This window comes from Leptonychotes weddellii, chromosome 13, assembly GCF_054177405.1.
Source record: "Leptonychotes weddellii isolate Sample4059 chromosome 13, ASM5417740v2, whole genome shotgun sequence".
Taxonomy (NCBI): Eukaryota; Metazoa; Chordata; class Mammalia; order Carnivora; family Phocidae; genus Leptonychotes; species Leptonychotes weddellii.
Window position 1 is genome coordinate 14,739,957 of NC_138381.1, and position 21,275 is coordinate 14,761,231.

A 21,275-nucleotide genomic window follows, 5' to 3' on the forward strand; every position below is an offset into this window, starting at 1 on the left:
CAGTGCCCAGAGGCTCCCCACTCCTCCAGCATTTCAATTAGCATCTCAGAGTGTGGGACCCGGGAATCTGCTGCCCCCCCCCCTTTTTTTTTTTTTAAAGATCCCGTGGGATTCCGGTGTGTAGGCGAGGTTGGGGGAATGGTTCTTGGGAAGTGGGGATCAGGTGTGTGCTCTATGTCCTGGGTGCACATCTATGGGGCTCTTTCCTCTTCCTGCTGTAGTTCCTCTTTTCCAACGAATTTTAACAAATCAAGAAGCCAACGAATTTTAACAAACATATTTGCTTGAATACGCAGCTATACCAGTTGTCAAAAAAGGATTCAAAAGTTGTCAAAAATGATGAATCCCTGGGCGCCTGGGTGGCTCAGTTGGTTAAGCGACTGCCTTCGGCTCAGGTCATGATCCCGGAGTCCCGGGATCGAGTCCCGCATCGGGCTCCCTGCTCAGCGAGGAGCCTGCTTCTCCCTCTGACCCTCCCCCCTCTCATGTACTCTCTCTCTTCTCACTCTCAAATAAATCTTAAAAAAAAGATGAATCCCCTGTCAGGCTTTTTTTTTTTTTTCTTCCTCAAGGGGATTCTTGTGCTTTGAGAGAAATTGGATAGAAATTCTCTCATTCTGTCTGAGCACCCAGGGATTAGGCTTCAGTCAGTGAGGCAAAGTGACAGACCTCCGTGTTGGTCCTATCTTCTGTTTAAACTGTGTCAGCTCTGTAGATTGGCCCTTTCCCTGTGTGACCAATTTGCTTTGGTCAAATACATTGATTTTTTTTTTTCTTTACATCTGTTTAAAATTAATTTGATACAGTTCTACCACAACTCCTTTGTGGGTTTTCCCAATGAGACACATATGTGTGTGTGGGTACAGCCTGTGTTCTATGTAACTTACGTGCTGATTTATTCATAGATACCTATTACAATTCTTAAAAATCCACAAATCTTGTTAACACTTCTATGTGGCAAATGAATTTGAGCCTATTTTTATCAAATATGATCTAAGACACGTGGGGTACACTTTCTGATGACTTAGGTTTAGAACTTGCAGAATACAAGTGGTGTCAATCAAGGGCAGCTTAAGCAGGTCTCTTGTGTCTTTCCAGGGGGCTTTCCTTTATTAAATTAATCTTCGAACCTCCACTGCGCTGCCAGACTTGGCTTTTGTTCGAAAACCAGCTCTAGCTGGAGCTGTTGCCTGGAGACTTGAAGCAGCCTCAGAGAGCTGCCACCCTTGGTGACCCCCGTCAACTCCTCTCTCCCTACGTGTGCATTTGCCCAAGTGTGTAGTCCATGCTCATGCCTTTCTCAAAATCCGCCATTCCTTTCCCGTCCATGTCCAGATCCAGGGTAGCCCTATCCTCTCAGGCACTCCTATTTCCCCCCAAACACAGGTCCGCGTGAAGACCCTTCAGAGAAGAAACTGGGGTATTGGATTTTTTACAAAATGTGAACCAGCTGGTCTTTAGACTTACCAGCAGGGTTTGTCTTGGTCCTGTGCAGAAAGGCACATCCATGACTGGCCTGAAGTTCAGAGAGCATGAAGGGATTTAGGGAGTGGTGTCGTCAGAAAAAAAAAAAAAAAACCTCTTTCAGGGAAGCAAACCCAATCTGCAGACTTGCTTGGCATCCTCCCCTCAAAAGATGGCAGACAGATCTCTGGAGAAGATGCACTCTGGGCGAGATGTGCACAAATCCTCCATACTTTTGAGGTGCCTGTTCATCTGACTGGCCCAGAAATGCCGTGGTAGAAGCTGTAGGTGGGAGGGCAAGCCGACAGGAAATGGCAGCGTCAAAACCAGGGTCTGGATCCACTCACAGCTCATCACTGGGGGGAGAGGGCGGGGGGCATGGCAAAAGCAATTTAATTCCACATTGAATCAGAAGCAAAATAAAAGTGGAAAGAAGTGGCTTTTAGCCTTAGGCCTCTGTTCCCTTACAGCCTTGCTACATTTGTTTGTTGGCTTAATTATAAATACTGAGGTTTCTGACAAGTGTTAGACATCTTTCCATTTAAAATAACATTGACATTTGTAATGAAACTGCTCACGAACAAAAACATTTTACTGACTAATCTTTTCCCGAACGTTTAAGTGTAATATGGAGCCCATGTAGTTGGGGAGGGGGAACTACTTTAAAAACAACTGTCTGAATGGTATAGCCGTTTTGGAAAACAGTTTGACATTTTCTTATAAAGTTAAACATACATTCATCATATGACCGAGCAGTTCCACTGCTGAGTATTTAAATCCAAGTGAGATGAAAACCTATGTTTACACAAAACTGCATGCAAATATTTATAGTGGCTTTTATGTGTCCTCCAAAAGCTGGAAACAAGCCAAATGCCTTTCATCTGGGGGGAATGCAGACAGCCATGGTGTATCCCTACTGTGGAGTATCCCTACCGTGGAATACTACTCGGCAATAAATGGGCATGAGCTGCTCATCCATGTAGGAAGGTGAATGGATTTTGAATGCATTAGTCTAAGTGTTTGAAAAAGCCAGAAACAAAAGCTATGACCTCCTCTCTGATTTTTTTTTTCTGTGACGTTCTTGCAGAGGAAAAGTTACAGGAACAGGAAACAGGTCAATGGTTGCCTAGGCCTGGATGGGAAGGGGTTAACTAAAGGGGCACTGGGGGCAAGATTTGAGGGGGATGGAACTGTTCTCTATCTTGATGGTGGAAAGCAGTTACTGACTATACATGTATCAAATGTGGCAGCACTGTACGCTTTAAAAGGTGAATTTTACTGTATGTGATTCATGCCTTAATATATATAAAAAGAAAAATGGGGGGGAGATGAAATCATCTCTAAGATGGGGGAGGGTCTTACTCATCAGAACTGTGGTGGCCAAAGTGGATTGGGTCCAGTCTCCTTTTAACTTAGGACTTTATGAATGATTGGCAAAGTAGCAGTTCATCCAGACTGAAGGCACGTGAATGAAATGAGAACTATGCCGTTAGGGGTGATCTGGTGACCTATACGAGACTCTACCAGGGCTGCCTGATCTCCATTCCTGTTCTCTTCCCTTTCAAGTTTTGTCTTTTGTCCACATTGATCATATTGTGCTCGTCTATACAGATATTCTTTCCAATATCCAATTATAATTTGAATATTCTCAGTCTCAGGTTGCTTTTTTGAAAATGTACACCCATTACTCTTATAGGTTTGTTGTCACAAACCTATGAATTCAGTAAGAGACCGGCTGCTGGCTTTACGAATAACCCGGGGAGGGTGTGCACACTCTGTCTCTGTTGTGCTCTGTGTCTCTTGGCTTGTAATTTGCACAGTTGTCACTTTGTAGTTTTGCATGGATTGGTGTGGATCAGTTTGCTTGAGCTGCAACAACAAGGTCCACAAATGAGGTAGCTCATAAAAGAGAAACTTGTTTCTCAGTTCTCAGAGCTAGAAGCCTGGGCTGAAGGTGTCAGCAGGGTTGGTGCTTTGGGAGGGATGTGAGGAGAATCTGTTCCATGCCTCTCCTGTACCTTCTGGAGGTTTGCAGGGCAGGCAGCCTTTGGCGTTCCTTAGCTCCTGTTGCAGCACCCCAATCTCTGCCTTCATCGTCACATGGCATTCTCCCCGGGTGTGCATCTGTGTCTGAATTTTCTCTTTCTGTAACACCAATATGTTGGGTTAGGGGCTCACCTTTCTTCAGTATGACCTCATTTTACCTAATTATATCTATAATGACCCTATTTCTAAGGTCACATTTGGAGGTACTGGGAGTGAGGACTTCAACATATGAATTTGTCAGGGTGTGGAGGGAGCACTGTTCAACCCATAACAGTGTATCAACTGCTTTTTTCACCAGGGTAAGAGGCAACTACCTGGAGGTAAAAGTCTCTCCTTACCCCAAATTTGGCAAATACTCAGAAGCCCCAAGACCTATGTAACACAGTTAAACACCTTGCCAGGCTGCAGTAAAATAGAGACTATCCCTATAAATTTACTTAAAGCTACATCAAGAAGACTTTTGAGGATGTGAGGGCGATCTGGCTGCGACATCTGTCACCCCATTGATCGCCAGGGTTGATTCAGCTGATCTGGCTGGCTAGGCGGGTGTCCCCTTCCTCCCTCACCGCTCCGTGTGCGTCCCTCCCAAAGCTGCACGCTCGGTCGAAGAGGACGACCTTCCCCGATAGAGGAGGACCGTTCTTCGGTCAAGGGTATACAAGTAGCTGCGCTCCCCTGCTAGAACCTCCAAACAAGCTCTCAAGAAGACTTTTGATTTAGGGGCGCCTGGGTGGCTCAGTCGTTAAGCTTCTGCCTTCGGCTCAGGTCATGATCCCAGGGTCCTGGGATCGAGCCCCACATCGGGCTCCCTGACCGCGGGAAGCCTGCTTCTCCCTCTCCCACTCCCCCTGCTTGTGTTCCCTCCCTCGCTGTGTCTCTGTCAAATAAATAAAAATCTTAAGAAAACTTTTCTTCCAAAATAGAGCCTAGAACGTTAAGGGTACATTTCATGGAATTATGTGTGGAGCTCAACCGAATACCATACATGAGGGAGTTTGTGAAATCTATTAGCGGTTTTGACCCAATTTTTAACAAGTGCTTCATGGGCAGTGGCATTCCTACTATGATGTTTTAAACATAGACCCCATTTCTCTAATGCACAGCGTTACCAAGTCATTTCCCGTAAGTGGGATTTATTGAGTGAGGAGCTATTTGGTGGTACGAGCATGAGCTTCAATTTCAGATCATCCGTTGCCTTCAACTCAAGTTCTGGAAGTATTCAAGCAAAGGTAGTCTGGTCAAACCCCGGTGCTATAAACTCTCAAAGGTAAAACCTGGGTTCGGTCTCAAAAACACTGAAATGCCATCTAACTTAATCAGATCATAGGGGTGGCATTGGTGCGAACCAGCAGGGATTAAACGGGGATCATTCAGAAGTTATTTGGCACCTGTGTAGCCTTTTAAAACCTGCAGCTGTTCCTGTCGGGCTTGGCGCAGATAGAGCATGGGTCACCTGAGCAGGGGAGGGGAAGCTGTGAAGGAGCAGAAAGGCCTCAGAATGGCATTTACTCTGAAGATTTCCACAACTCATCCATTTAGCAAAGAATGTATTTAACACCTATTGCGTGAAGACCATTTTTTAGTATAGTTGACGCACGATGTTACGTTAATTTCAGGTATACAACACGGTGATTCAGCAACTCTGTACATGTGAAATTTCAGGCATTCTCTGTCCTCAAGAGGCTCACAATAGATTGGGGAAGCTAAGCATGACACTAGCGTGAAATTATACAGTAAATGAAATAAGTGTAGACAAAGTTCTGTAGGATTTCAGATGTTTTGTGGTGGTTACTCCAATTGGTAATAACCCTGTGTAGCAAGAACTTCATTTTCTGCCTGGCAAGTTGTGACACTTAGGTTTAAAATAACTCTTGAAAGTTTCTTGATTTTTTTTTTTCTCTGCTGTTTTGACCAAATTATGTCAACTAAAACGAGAACAGAAGAACAATAAGAATGTTATGGAGACTATGGATCAAAAGTTAGGGTTTGGGGGCTGTTAGAGTTCCCCAGATAAACAACCAATAGGATCTATAATTTCAAGTGATTGACTCCTGCAGTCGTGGGGCCAGAAAGTCTGAGATCTGTAGGACCGGCCAGAGGGCTGGAGATTCGGGTAAGAGTTGGTGTAGTGATCTTGAGTCCAATGGTGGAAAGCTCAGGCAGATTTTGTGTTGGAATCTGGAGGCAGAGTCCTCTTTCCCGTACCCTACGCCTTTGCTCTTGAGGTCTTCAAATGATTGCAGGAGGCCCACCCACATTATGAAGGCTAATCTGCTTTATTCAAAGTCTCCTGATTCCAATGTTCATAACATCTAAAAAATAACTTTACAGTAACATCTAGACGAGCGTTTGACCAAACAGCTAGTCACACAAAATTAACCATCTCAAGGGCACCCATGTGTATTGTCTTCATGGTCTTCAAGACCTTGCATCCTGAATGAAGCGCAAATGTGCGAGGAGGTTGTAGTTCATTCTCTTGAACATTGTGCTGCTGGGATTCAGCTTCTGCTTCCTGCCATCGAAAGGCCCTCTCAAGAACTCTGGTTCACCCTGCTTATCTATATTTGCTAAAGTTTGAAAGCAAATGAAGTTAATCCAGCCAAGCTTGCCCAAGCAATATAAATTATCTTGACTGATTTACATATTTTGACATTCCACATAAAGTGGGGTATTTTTTTTAAACAATGTATTATAAAATCACAATAGGGAATGTTAAGAGAAAGAAAAAAAATGTTACATAGTCATTATTCTTCCTTGAAGTATTTCATTTGGAAACATTGTCAAAACAATCCGTGACAAAGTGTGTGCAGTGCCATTTCATGTGGGTTTAATTATGTTTAAAAAAAAAAAAAACCCCTCAAACACCCATATGATACTATTTTAACATCTCAAAAAATCGATCTGTAATAACAGGAAATCCGGGACCTCTTTTTATTTAGTCTCCTTATAACAACAATTGGTTCCAGCTTCACAGGGCAAAGGAAAAAAACAAAATTTGTGACAGCTACAATAATACTGGCTTGGCTAGATTAAACTCAATAGCAAGCTGATCAGGGAATTGATTTGATGCCACAAGACATTTTTTAAAACACTCACTGTTATGGGCTGCATGGTTTGTTTCTTATGCGCAGTAACTATGAAAATGCCAGTGAATCTTAAGGTGATGCCAAGTAATATGTTCTTTCCATTTTTGTTTTCTCCCCCCAGATCCCACCTCTGCCAAAACTAGCACCATAAAGACCCATTTTGGTGTCAATCTAAGATCATTCTGAAAAGTACCCAGGGTGCCACTGGACTAGACTCTCCAGCAGCCTAAAGAGAAAGCTCTGTCCAGTGTCTGGACAACATTGAAAACTGGCTTAGATTGCTGGGCCTCTAACCCCAGTAGGTCCAGGGTGGGGTCTGAGAAATGACATTCCCAGGTCCAGACCATACATTGAGAAACACTCTATGTTTCAGAGATAATAGATTAAATCAATCTTGTTATAAGATGCAGGTATTTCTACCTTTTGTCCATGTTACCCATCTATATCCATCTATTCATTTATTTTACTATTTGGTGGGACTATATGGATAAAAAAATAAACCATCCCCGGAGACCATACAGTCTATTTTTTTTTTTTAAAGATTTTATTTATTTATTTGAGAGAGAGGATGAGAGGAGAGAGAGAGCACATGAGAGGGGGGAGGGTCAGAGGGAGAAGCGGACTCCCCGCTGAGCAGGGAGCCCGATGCGGGACTCGATCCCGGGACTCCAGGATCATGACCTGAGCCGAAGGCAGTCGCTTAACCAACTGAGCCACCCAGGTGCTCCATACAGTCTATTTTTAAAAAAACCACATGATAATGTGGTTTTGTGATAATGCAGCAAAGAAATATATGATGTGCCACATGCTTCACCCTTTCCTCCTGCCCTTAGGAAGTCGACCTCTAAAAGGAAATAATCTTGGCTTACTCCACTGTTGAGCAAAAAAGGAAAAACAAGTTTTACTTTGGGGGGTTGATGACTATTATTAGAATCAGAAATGGTAGGGTGAATTTCTGACTCAAGCTCATACATTCCAACCCAACGGTCAACTTACCCTTCTGATGGAGCATGAAATTGAAGCAATATGCCCGCCCCCCCTCCCCCACTGAAGGACCCGCTTTGTGGGATCTGAGCCCACGGCCCTGCTGGGGACTACATGAATGACAGGCTCTGAAGCCTCAGTTTTCATCCTGGTTGGTGGGCAGCCGAGGGGGCATCCAGCTCTCAGCTGGTGTGCTGGGATTGTGGTCTGATTCCTCTGCCCAGCAGCAGTTCCGCCCTTTGTCCTTTCTGGCAGCCTCACACACAGAGCACTTTGAACATTGCTGTTGATGAGCTGCCCTGGGCCTCTGGGAGGTCCTGGCTCCCTAGCACGTCCCTGAAGACAACTTTCCTTTCATTTTCTGTGAGGTCATTGCCCTGACCACGTCACACAGGACTCTTCTTCCTTGGCTGTGATTTCAGGGTCTATGCCCTAGCAACTATTCTTGCTCATTTGGGGCTTAAGTCAAATCCAAGAGAATATATGCAAAGCCCTTGCAGAAGCCAGAAGTGTTACAACCAGCCAACCCAGGACCAGATGCATCTTCCTTAAACGCCACTGTGTTCTCTTGATCGGAAACTCACTGCGGCCTGTTTTAGGTTCTGGCTTTAGAAGCCTGACTTTTCAAAGCCCTCTCATCAGTACATAGTCTTGTTTCAGATAGCAGCTCTGCTTGGCCTCGAGTAACATTTTGTCCCTCCTTTGTGTGGGCTCATGTCCCCCCAACATTGGTGTTTCCTCTCCCTTAGGAGTCGTGCCTGATGTTAGTAGCACACAGCTTGCTACTGAATTTTTCTGTGCAGGTAAGCCAACCAGATGCTGCCTGGCTTCTGGAAGACTAGCTTCTGGTCACTTCAGGTTAGCTGTCTTCTCCTTTGTTCTCATGGTCAAAGGGAGAAGTTGGAAGGCTTTCATTACTAGACTCTCTTAAAACCCTTCTGAGAAGAAAATTAGTCAGTTGGCTGATTTTGTGAGAGGCCAGCTAAGAAAAAGAGGAGCTCAAAAGACTGCTCTCAGACACTCTGTGCTAGTTCCTTTCAATAAACCTTTTGGGGGGCAAGTAACACTGTTTATTTCCAGTCACATTCTGTTGAAAGACCCCCCCCCCCACCCCCGCCAACCACCACCTCTCTGGCTGTCCTGTTCCACTTGCACGGATTGGTCATAATCTGTCACTGGACAGAGTAGAGGCAGAATTTTGGATCAAATCTTTTTATAAACCAACTGAATAGCTGTGAGTAGACAACACTTAGCAGAATTTAACATTATTCTACAGAAAATCTTGGCCTTTGGTTCCTACCAGATAATGAGATGTCAGGATTGGGAAGTGTTCTGTGGACTAATTGTGTGTCCCACCCCCAATTCATACGTGGAAGCCCCAACCCCCAGTGTGGCTATATTTGGAGAAAGGGCCTCTGTGGGGATAATTAAGGTTACATGAAGTCATAAAGGTGAAATTCTGATCAATAGGATTAGCATCTTTGTAGGAAGAGACCCCAGAGAGCTCCATTGTGTGTGCTTGCTCTCTGCACCGAAGGGCACAAAGAAAAGCCATGTGAGGACACAGAAGGCTGCCGTCTGCAACCCAAGGACTGAGTCCTCACTGGACACCAACCCAGCTGGCTCCTTGATCCTGGACTTTCAGGAAATCTGTTGTTTCAGCCACCCAGCCTGTGGAATTTTGTTATGGCTGCCTGAGCTAATACAGGAAGGTTCAAGTTTGGAAAATGCTGGAAGGACCCCTGGAGGGACTCACTTTTGCCCACAAGGATTTTCTTTGCTGTGGTTCTCTGTGTGAATTCAGATTTCCAAAATGAGAAAAAGAGCCACAACAGCAATATTTGAATAGCCTGTGAATAAATAGACAACATTAAAAGTTCAAAACAAGTTAAAAAAATTTTTTTGAAAACCGTGCCATTTAAAAAAAACACCAGGAAAGGGACGTCTTGGATCCATGCTCTGGTGCATGAAATATGAGTCTACTGCTCAAACCCAGAGTGGAGTCTGCTTTAAAGCTGCACCTTATTTTTTTTATTAACATATATTATTTGTTTCAGGGGTACAGGTCTGTGATTCATCAGTCTTACACAATTCACAGCGCTCACCATAGCACATACCCTCCCCAATGTCCATCACTCAGCCACCCCATTCCTCTCACCTCCCTCCACTCCAGGGACCCTCAGTGTTGTTTTCCAGAGATTGAGCCTCTTATGGTTTTCTCCCCCTCTGGTTTCATCTTGTTTCATTTTTCCCTCCCTTCCCCTATGATCCTCTGTCTTGTTTCTCAAATTCCTCATATCAGTGAGACCATATGATAATTGTCTTTCTCTGATGGACTTATTTCACTTAGCGTAATACCCTCTAGTTCCATCCACGTCCTTGCAAGTGGCAAGATTTCATTTTTTGATGGCTGCATCATAATCCATTGTGTGTGTGTGTGTGTGTGTGTATATATTTACACCACATCTTCTTTATCCATCTGTTGATGGACATCTTGGCTCTTTCCATAGTTTGGCTATTGTGGACATTGCTATAAACATTGGGGTGCACGTGCCCCTTCAGATCCCTACATTTGTATCTTTGGGGTAAATACCCAGTAGTGCAATTGCTGGGTTGTAGGGTAGCTCTGTTTTCAACTTTTTGAGGTAAAGCTGCACATTATCGGCAAGGACTTCCATCCGCAGCAGAACAGTTTTGTTGTTGTACAAAGTCATGTTGTTGGCCAGTCTTGGATACAGTTCAGACCATTCTAGGTGGAGCATAGGACATCAGCCCTGGAAAGTACACCAAGATGGGGAATCAGTTACCAGCAAAGGAATTGGGCACCAGCAGAATCCCTGTATTATCGCAGGATCCACTCAGCAGCTTAGAATGGTCTGAGGGTGAAGTCAAGGAAAAAACATCTCAGTTTGCTTCCCCACTGCCATCTCCTGTGTTTCAGTAGCTAATTGAGGAGTCCTCAAGGATTCATACGAGCAAGGAATGTCCCACAAAATAAAGTAGCAAAGGACAAACTGTGTCTCCTGTATTTCAGTAAAGCCAGAACCATAGAAGAGGGAGAGACTCTTCACATTACAGATAGCAAGGAGACCATTTGCAACATGATTTGTGGTGATGATGTGGTAGGCCTAGGAAGCTTGTCTGAAACAGGAAAAAAAAAAAAATCCACTTAGTTTATCTTAATTGCTCATTTCACCCTGACTTTCATCTTTATTCCTAATGTCTTGTGAGACTTCAGAGGGTTTTTTTGGTAGCTAGACATTCCAGAAAGCAGCCCTCTTTTTTTTTCTTGGAGAAAAAAAGTGGTGGGGAGTGATCTTAAGAGGCAAATGCTAACCAGTTGTAATGTCAGTGGTTATGTTTCTTAGTAAGGGAATTTAAGGGTTTTATTAATATGTTCAGATAAGATGAGCAGCATCAGCAAACAGAATCTTTGGCAGTGTGGAGAAGAGCAGAAAGTTCCTTTCCCAGTACCGGTGCCTCTTTCCTACTTTGTTGGGGGGGCTTTTTCCAAGCACATGTCTGATGAGCCTGTACCAAGGATTTGACTGGCTACAAAAAGTTACTTGTTTAATGATGGTACTTCCATCCTTTTAGGTAAATTTTCTGTGTCTTTTTGGAAATGTTGTAAATTTTTTTTTAAAGATTTTAATTGACAGAGAGAAGGAACACAAGCAGGGGGAGCGGGAGAAGCAGGCTTCCCGCTGAGCAGGGAGCCCCATGCGGGACTCGATCCCAGGACCCTGGGATCATGACCTGAGCAGAAGGCAGACGCTTAACAACTGAGCCGCCCAGGTGCCCCGGAAATGTTGTAAAATTTAAGCAGACAGGTTTAATTAGGGAATGCTAGTGAGTTACGTGTGTGAGCTTTAAGCAGACATGTCCAATATGAAAGTGTCCCCCTGCTCTACCCCCCTTCACCCTCCCCCCCTGGAAATTTGCTCTCAAAATGGTCCTAAGAGTCAAGTGAATAATTTTTTATAATGAAAACAGATGTATTGTGAGTGGTCCTGGAAGAGGCTGTTTGCACTACCACGTGGGTGGGAAGACTGGATGGATGGGTGGATGGATGGAATGATTGGCTGATTGGCTTTGCTGCTTCTGTGGCTGTTGCGTGTCCTGGGCATTTTGCTCTCTGCATCCTCGATTTGGGTGCGATCTGTCAGGGCATCTGGTAGAGCCTCCCGCTGCCTGAGAGCCGTGCCTGCTGCGTGTGTAGGTCGGAGGTGGTGTGATGACTGGTGAGGGCCAGGGGGCTGTGGGCGAGAGTCCTGGAGTAGCAGCCTGAAGAGCTCTGCCTTCCACTATTTTATACATTAAATTGGGTTTTGCATTCGACTTGGGGGAGCCAACAGTTTATTTGTGCTGTTAAAAAAAAAAAAAAAAAAAAAAAAAAAAAAAAAACCTGTGCTCCCAGGATATCTGTGCTGTTAAAGTGTTGGCGGCCTATCTTGCCCTCTGCTGCAGGGTGTGGGTTTGTCTCCCCGGACGGGCAGGGCGGGCTTCACGGCCACATGGCCTCTGGGCATGCACGGGACCCCACGCTCGGAAGGGCCCCGTGTGTAGTTGAATGCTCTGATGTCACCATCTTGAGAAGGCTTCGTGATTTCTGAACAAGGACCCCACATTCTCAGCTTGCACTGGGTCTGGTATACGATGTGTCTGGCCTGCCTCCAGGCTCAGCCTGACCCTGACTTCAGGTCCTGAAGTCTGTCTGCTGCCGCAGGTTCAGGTCAGGAGTGTAGAGTGCATTCTAAATGCTGTGTTCTAGCCTCCCCTGACACAGTCCTTGACCGTTCTTCTCGGCTGTTCTCCATGGGGGCTGGATCTCACGTCCTCCACCCTCAGCCTGCGCCGTTGGCTGGGATCCTGTTCAGAACAAAGCACACAGACTTCCTGGAGATCTGACCTACCTCTTACCTGACCAAATCCCGACCTCCTCTTGCCTACTCCCCTCTGCCTCCTACCTCCCTGCCTTTTGACAGGCAGAATCAGCCCACCACCTCAAGCCAGTAGACCCCTGCTTCTCCCCGTGGTGGATCTCCCTAGCCCCCCACATGGCTCCCCTTTCTCTGTGGAGGTCTGCCAGCTAGCCCAGCCATGAACACGAGGAACAAAGCTAAATCTTCAGTTCTGTTGCGGTGGTCATGTTTGATTATTGAAGCCATCGTGTTTGCTGGTTTTAGCTGTGGTTCACGTGATGGAACTCCTATGTTGAAGTCCCCTTGTCATCTGCCTTTAAATCGCTCCTAGGTCTGTTCTTTGCTTCCTGCTTTCAGCACCTTGGACCTAGCCCGGGTGCTTATCACTTTGTTCTTGGGTTCTTGAAGGCACAGCCTTTCTGACCGCCCCTGGTTTCTCCTCTCCATCAGCCTCAAATGGCCTCATGTGCATTGCCCTTCATTCTGACTACAGGATTTGAACATGCTCGCTGTGCAGGAAGCTAAGTACTGTGGAGGAAACATGTTTCAGGCAGGTTCCAAAGATGTCATGATGTGGTCGGTGAGACCATTGGTAAAATGCACGACAGCTGGTAATGGGTACCCTGTGAAGGCTATGGAGAAAGTTCTGGAAGCATTGTCATATATGATGAGAAAACTGGGAATGAGGCACATATACTGCAATGTGTAGAGATGGTTAAATAAACCACAATCTGTCCATACAATGAATACCATGCAACCATTTCAAATAGTAGAGGAGTCTGTACTGAAGTCAGAAAATGTGTACTAAGCAAAAGGAACACAGAAGAGTGTATGCATAATAGTACCTCATTTCTGTATTTGTGAATTATCTCCGTTAAACTCAGAGCAAGTGAATCATGGTCCCTACTGGGTAGGATTGAGGAGAATTTAACTTCTTCCATTATGCGTTTCTATTAAGTTTGAATTTTAAATAACTTTGTACTGTATTAAAAAATGAAACATTTTCAAAAGGCAAGTGTTCAAAGGATTCAGAGTAAATGAAGACTGGACCTGCTGATTGTTCTAAACATTGTCTCCCTGTGTGGCTCCTGAAGTCAGAATGCTCTTAGGGGACCATCCACCCTGGTCAGATTTGTCCTGCTTTTGATGTTGGCACACCCCTGCTCACCCTGCCTTCTGGAACTCTCCATTGAGCCAGCATGAGTTCTTCACTCCAGAAGTGAATTCCTTCTTCACTGGCTCAAACCTGTTCATCACATTCTCTGCCACAGAGAGCGCTTTCTTCTCTAGATACTGAGCCACCACTGATTTGGGGTTATGGTCATAAACAACCTTCCTTGTACCTTTGTACAAATGATTTAATGTGTTTTACCAACTCCTAAATTTTAAATCCTTCTGTTGATAACAAAACCAAAATGTGAATTCTGTGCGCCTAGTAAACGTTCAACAGACTTGGCTGAATCAAAGCCCAGGGGGCTTAGCTTCCACCCATCCATCAAGGTTGGCTCACTTATACCAGAAAGGGCCTCACCCCCATGAGATCCAATGCTTCTCAAAGCTCTGTACACTTTGAGCCAGTCCGAGGAAGTCCACAGCCAAAATCAAATAGTGGTGGTATTTCCTAGCTCATATGAGGAAAAAAGGTAAAGCAGAATTTTCTCAATTTTATATATTTCCTATATATTTTTTAGAAACCCTTGATATTTGCTACAAATTGTTTACTTACGAGTGTTGGCCGCATGGCCAAATGAATGCACAAGTAGCTGACAAATATGGGGGGAAGAAAACAGAAAAAGCTGATCATATTTTAGCAAATTGGTGGTCATCTCCCAACACTCACTCTTCCTCCCTCCCCTCTGCTGTTGGCATCTGTGGCTCTGGTTGGGCTGAGGGGCCACGCTCCGCTCCACCACCCTGTCCTAATCGTGGACACAGACGCACCAGAGAATAAAAATACGTAAATATTCCCAGAAATGTGCCAACAGTTTTTGTTTGAAGCTTAAGCAATCCATAAACTTGTTGCATATGGAAGACCTCCTTCCTTGAACACTGTCGCTCAGGGAAGCAGAAACAGCACAGCCCAGACTCGATTGAAACGTCTGGGAAGACTTCACTACAGGCTCAGTGACGACACAGAGAACGGTACACAGAGATGTGTGACCTCTGAGGGTGAAGGCTCTTGAAATAGAGACCGCTGAGTCCCCTGCAGTGCCAGGAGGCAGAGCTGACATGGGCCAGGGGCTGACCGGTAACAAGAGCACACTTGGTGTGGATGGGGAAAACACACCTGGGTTCTGGTCAGCGCTCATCTGGCTGTAGAGACAGATCTCCAGGTAGCTCAAGTAGAAAGCAGTTTTATTGCAAAGATCAGGGGGCTATCTTGGAAATGAGGTGCAGCAAGTACGCTGGGTCCCTTGAAAAGTGGCAGGTCTTCAGGCCCACACTGGCTCATTTTCTCCATCTCTCTGGGGCCACAGGGTCTTGTCCCTGCTTCTCTCTGTATCTGATTGATTCTCTTGCCTGTCTGAAAATATGTGAATTTGCCCATGGTGGGAAAGGGCTACTCTCCTCCCCAACTCTATCATATTTACATTGCTAAGTTTCTTAGTATTCTAAAAAGATTCGGATTGGTTCCTGGTTTACCCATGGATTCGTTTCCTATGGGTCAGGTGGTTCATATTCTTCCTTCAATAACTACATGCACTATATATATATAAATACCCTATACAAAGTTTTAACCAGTGCATTATAAGTCACTTAGAAAGTGGAACACAGATGCACCTAAGTCACCAATTATAGAGCTGTCTTCTGTTCTTCTTTGGGAGAATTTTGAGGGTTTTTCTTCCCAACACTTTCTCATCTTTGACGTGGAGTGGTCATGATAATGGCCTGGTCATAAAAACTCTTCAGTTACATATCCATGTACAGTTTAGTAAAGATATGTGTGTGAGGGAATTAGAGAAGCACAAGTGTTTAACTGTCCACCCTTGTGGGTGCTGGTTAGACGGTCTCTGTAAAGCTGTCACTTCCATGTCTGGTGCTGAACTTGAAGTCTGTGGGGCTGGCATCACAAGGAAAGATGGGAATGAAGTGGAGAAGAGCAAGGATGAGCTAGAATCTGTCTCCTGCCGCCTCTAGGCCTCCAACAAGCATGATGTTGGCAACCTGCGGGAGAAGCTGGTCCAGGATACACAAAGGGTGAAGGAGGGGGGTGCCCAGCTGCTGCCCAGCAAGCTGCAGTGGTACCTATGCCCTCCGGTGACCTCGGGAGCAGGCAAAGCATGGTTTCTGCTGCGCTTCACCTTCCAGATGGTGCCCTGTTGTGGCCAGTGTTCATATAGAACTGTGCAGGGCCAGGAACTCTAAGAAATGCAGTCCCAGCTTAGCTCAGCTGGTGCAGCATGAGTGAATGCAGCAGAGTTTGAATATATATAAATATTCCCATAAACAATACAAACAATTTTTTAAATTTTATTATGTTAATCACCATACATTACATTGTTAGTTTTTTATGTAGTGTTCCATGATTCATTGTTTGCATATAACGCCCAGTGCTCTGTTCAGTACGTGCCCTCTTTAATACCCATCACCAGGCTAACCCATCCCCCCACCCCCCTCCCCTCTAGACCCTGTTTGTTTCTCAGAGTCCATAGTCTCTCATGGTTCGTCTCCCCCTCCGATTCCCCCCCTTCACTTTTCCCCTCCTACAATTTTATCTTTGCTTTAACCTAGCCATAAAGTGGACTTACATGGAATACCTCTTTCCTTGAATACTACTACTTCAGTGGAACAAACAAAAAGCAGGGAAAGAAAAAACTGTGTGGGTTGAAGTTACTATGATGATGTATTGATCAAATAATTTCAGAACTGATTATATCCTTCTATTCTAAAAAATGGCTGGTTCTCTGAGCAGAAAGGAGCCTTTTAATTAAATTCCAACACACAAGGTCATTGTCGTGGTTCTGTCTCCAGCTGCCTTTAATGTTGTATAAACCTTTGTCTTCTGCAGCTGGGTCACATTCAATAAGTAATTACAGCACATCTGATTAAGGTCACTCCCGGGGCTTCCATTAATCATCTCCAGGAAGGAATGCTGGGGAGGCAATGTTACTGCAAGTCGCTTTCTCCTATCCTCCTGCTCTGAGGACTCCTCATGCTCTGCACTCCATCACGTCCTCCGTGTTAACTGTTCCTGGAAGACAGAAGCCAGCTGGGCCCTGAACCCTCCTGGGACTTGTCCACAGCTGGGATTTGGCCCTGCTGAGATCTCAGGGGTTCTGAGGACAAGATGCCTTGTCTTATTTCATGCATTTCCCAAAGCTTCCCCCACCGAAGCCATAGCAGGTAGGTCCACTGAGATGTCATTCAAGGTGGTCACCGAACATGATGCTGGGTATGAGGGAAGGAGGGGGAGAGGTCCTGGGATGGAATAGCCTCCTGGGGAGCTTGCATAGTTGAGACCTGCATACGCTTATTCTGAGCAAACCCTGAAGATGATGAGAATCTGAATATCATGTGTGTAGAAGGTATATTTCATCATTGAGGCTGCGGGCAGCAAAGCTTCCCTCGGGCATTCTCTGTGACACCCCCAAACTCCTGAGCTGTGGTTTCAGTGCCAAGACAGGACTTCCTTCACTTAAAACAGATGGAGTTGGTCTGTTTCTTCAGGAAGTGTGAGCTGTGACTGTAACACTGACTTCCCTTCATATAATAGAATATAAAGAATGACTCCAGGTCATTGGCATTTGTACATGATCCAGCAGCATCTCTTTCAGCTTCAGAACATTCTGAGTGCAACTGAAGACTTTTACTGTAAGTTAGCGCCGTAACTCCTCCTAAGGCAAATACAGTAACTTCAGTCGCTTTGATCTTTCTGAAACAGAAACCCAAGTTGCTGGCCCAAGAACCAGACTCTTAAATTACAGTATTGGACCTGGACTTTCAGAGCAGAAGCTGAACATCACCTGTTTTGACAAACATAACATGAGAGAGCATAATAGCAGAGGATGTTGGTCGTGGGCTACTTGCACAGTTTTGATCGACTGTGATGTACCCATTAAAATTTACCATTGAATTCAGCTCATGCCCCCAAGAGAAAAAGCCAAGGATCCATATGTTGGTTGAAACTCAGTCTTTTACCTTTGAATATTGGGCAATCAACAGTTCTGGAAGGATTTTTTAAAAATGAGCCATTTCAAGAAAAAGTTTTAGATTCCGAAACCACTTCTTGCTATAGTTCCCATGAGAGGAGAATGGGTAACATTTTCCATTCATATGTTCCCCGATATGAAGAGTACACATGCGTCTGTTAAATTGGCTCTGAGAGGGATAAAATGAATGTCAAGAGCAGGGGAATCTTAAGAAATTGTGTCCTCCAACTGTTTCATTATACGAATGACTTTAAATCAGTGCCTGGCTTAATTAAAGTCCCTGCTGGTTCCTGGCAGAGGGCTAGAATCTGACACTGATTTCTCATTCCAGCCTCTTTCCACTAGATCTCAAAGCTGCTTTATTCTGTCCAGACAGTGGGACATTCGGTTGGAGACCTGTGGTTCCACTTCATTGTGAGCACATTTCCGGGTAGTGGCTGGGCCGGGGCAGAAGAGCCATGGCCCGCTGTCCTCCTCTGCCTCCATGAGACAGACAGTCCTCCCTGCTGGACTGTGGAACACCTTCTCACATAAAATCCACAGTGTGCTAGGGGGAGAGGAGATTCTTAGCGGGTCCACACACACGGTATGATCAAATGTGACAAACTGGATTTACATTTTTAAAATCAGTTGTAAGCAGAAAATCATAATTATAAGCCAGCATCCCTCCCTAAGTCCTTTATTCCAGGAAAAACTTCCGACCTGGAAAGAAGTGTGCTTGCTTCTCATTGAACACTGATGAATAACCGGATTCTCTTCTAGATGCTAGTTGTCCCCAGCAGCGCCTCCTCTAAAGTCTGGAAGGGAGTAGAAAGCTCCTCCATCCTTGGCTGTGCTTTGCAACACCATAGACCTATCTTATTTCCACTTCCAGGATGGGAGGGACGACCCCTTCCCAGGCCTCCTAGAGTGGGGCGGGGGAGGGGGGGGGAGGTTGCTGGAGGAGCAGCCTGGCGTCTGGGGCTGACCCAAGTTACTGAAATCAGAGCTGTGGCATGTCACCTCCACTCTTCAGGGCTCCTGGCTCCATAGCAGGAAACTTTACAAGGCTGTACCTGCCCACCTAAAAAAATGTGCTTTTCCTAAATAGAAAATACCATGGCTGGTTTGGAGTTGGCCCCAAATTTTCTCCCCTTTCCTTTGCCACGGGGACAGAAAGGATTTGAGTGGCTTGAGTGCGCACCTGAAATGGCCTGACAGCATTTCTCAGCAGCTGGGACTCCATCCCCACCCAGGGCCCCGCAGCCATCTGCCCGTTCCGAGGTGGGGCCGTCGCTGCGTCTGGGCTACATATGCCTGGTCTGTGCAGTAGCTGTGTGTGTGTGTATGTAGCAGTCACTCTAGTGGAGTATAAGGGTCTCTCTGGGCCTCCGTTTACTCCTCTGTCAAGGAAGCAGGTCCCCTGTGCCTCTGAGGTCTGTGGTGGCATCAGGGGAGACTGAGTGCATCAGCTGAGCTGCAATGCCCCGGCACCCCTTCTCAGAGTCGTGCCTGTGATTAGAGACTCTGTCCCCGCAGCTAGACTCCTTGGCTTCAGATGAGAACAGGAGTAACTTAAAATGCTGTCTCATTTGTCCAGGACTTTGCTGTCTTTTAGGATGGTCAACCCTCTGATGATACATAGGCTGCAGCCAGCTTTGGCTCGTGGGGCTATCCCCCAGCACACGGAGACGGCCTCCCGCAAGAGGCTACGTGAGTGTAGTCGGGAGACCAATGTTCCATCTCCACTGTATCTCCCCGACGTTACTATTTTATCTTTGTATGGCTGGACACGTGGGTCAACTATGTGATCTGAGGAAGGCCAACTTCAGCTCAAGGGAGGAAAACTCCACCTTTAACCAAGCCTAAACACTCATTTTAAGAGCATATACACTGGGGCGCCTGGGTGGCTCAGTCAGTTAAGCATCGGGCTTTTGATTTCGACTCAGGTCATGATCTCAGGGTCGTGAGATCCAGCCCCGTGTTGGGCTCCACACTGGGCATGGAACCTGCTTGGGATTCTCTCCCCCCAACCCCTCTCTTAAAAAAAAAAAAAAATATGCAGTGCTTTTTTCCCCCAAAAAAATGATTAAATGGGTCCTTTTACTAAAGGGGCAAGTGACGATACTCCATATTTTCCGTAGGCTGCCACTTAGCATTATTTATTGATACTAAATGAGTTTGATCAGGTATTTTCCTTTTGATTTAGACGACTTCCCAGAATGAAGTCTTTTATTTTTTCATTTTTCATTTTTTCCTGGTGGAAAATCTACTTTAGAACTATTGCCAACTTTGACGTACATTTCTTTTGAATTAAGTGAGCAAATGAATCCTTAGGAGAGTTGAAGCAGGAGGAGTTGTCAGCTTGGCTCCAGACACTGACAGCGTCCGGATGCACATTAACAGGAGGAATGTCTTTAAGACGTCTTGCCAAAAACCAGATGAAGAGACGTTTGTTCTCTGTGCCCCTGCTAGTTCATAAACTGATCCTCTGACGACACATTCTACGTGTTACCTCTGGATCGCAACAGAGACAAAGGCCTGCACGTCCTGGGGGACACGTGGCTACGGTATTTTGCAGCTCTTTTCATCAAGAGGCGGAGTCCGTTTCTCCACCTCTCGTGGTGTCCCCTGGCCAACAGGATGGGACAGTGATAATGTGCACGTTCCGCAGCCTTCACCATCCGGCGGTACAGCTTCTGCCTTTCTCTTGGAATGTTCTTGCTTCCATGTAGGGAGCTCTGGTCTTCCTGACTAGATGATGACGGGCCCAGATGACAGCAGGTGCCAGAGGCAGGAGCCGCGTGAGTGAGGCCGCCTTATACCCTCCGGTGCCAGGCCAGCTGCTGAATGACTGCAGCCATAGGAGTGAGCCAAGGCAAGAACGCCTGGCTGAACCGAGCTCCAGTCGAGAATGATGGTCGGACACGTGGTGATTGTTTGAAGCTGCTGAGTTTTGGGGTGAATTGTTACATAGCAATTGAGAACAGCTGCAGAGCTCTGTATCACAAATGAAGACATCGAGGATCGGGAACGTTAAGGAACTTGTCCAAGTGTTGTAGGGACCTGGGGGGTGGTGGAGTCAGGATTTGAACTAAGTCTTTATGATCTCAAATTCTCCACTGCTTGTCCGTGTCAAAACTGTATGTCTTAAGTGAACAAGTCCTTAATTTCAGGAAATGTTAAGGACCTAGTCTCTCATAAACAGATGATGATGGACTAGTTAAAACATAATTTTTTAGTACGTTTCTGTTTTTATTCATTAGGAAGTGTTTTCCAAAACACTGTTGGAGAATGCATCCCCTGTTTTTTAGGAGCAGGATTCTTGAGCTCACAGGATTCTTCAGCTCATATTCTGGGCTGGGGCTCGGGCAGACACGATTTCAGAGAAGGGCTTTCTAATCCATTCCACTTGATGAAAAGATTTACCACGGAGTCAGCCCACCTCAGAACTTGGTAGTCTGAAGCTTATGAAGTCTTAGGGGTGAAGGCCCTTCTAAAGAGGCCACCAAGTCAGGAAACTTTTCTGTAAAGGGCCAGGTAGTAGTTTAGGCTTTGCAGCCCACACGGTCTCTGTCACAACTATTCTGCCCTTGTAACTTGAAATCAGAGGACTATGTAAACAAGTGAGTGTAGCTGTGTTC

General features: G+C 45.6%; 1 protein-coding gene and 1 long non-coding RNA gene across 3 annotated transcripts in view; both read left to right on the forward strand.

The window, feature by feature from the left end:
* CCBE1 (collagen and calcium binding EGF domains 1) overlaps nucleotides 1-21,275 on the forward strand; it is a 220,205-nt gene that overhangs the window by 95,148 nt on the left and 103,782 nt on the right. The gene's annotated exons all lie outside the window — the stretch shown is intronic.
* LOC145716737 (uncharacterized) lies at nucleotides 528-19,572 on the forward strand. The gene is made up of 2 exons (XR_014139569.1): nucleotides 528-7,116; nucleotides 7,331-19,572. It is a non-coding gene; the product is annotated as an uncharacterized LOC145716737 (long non-coding RNA).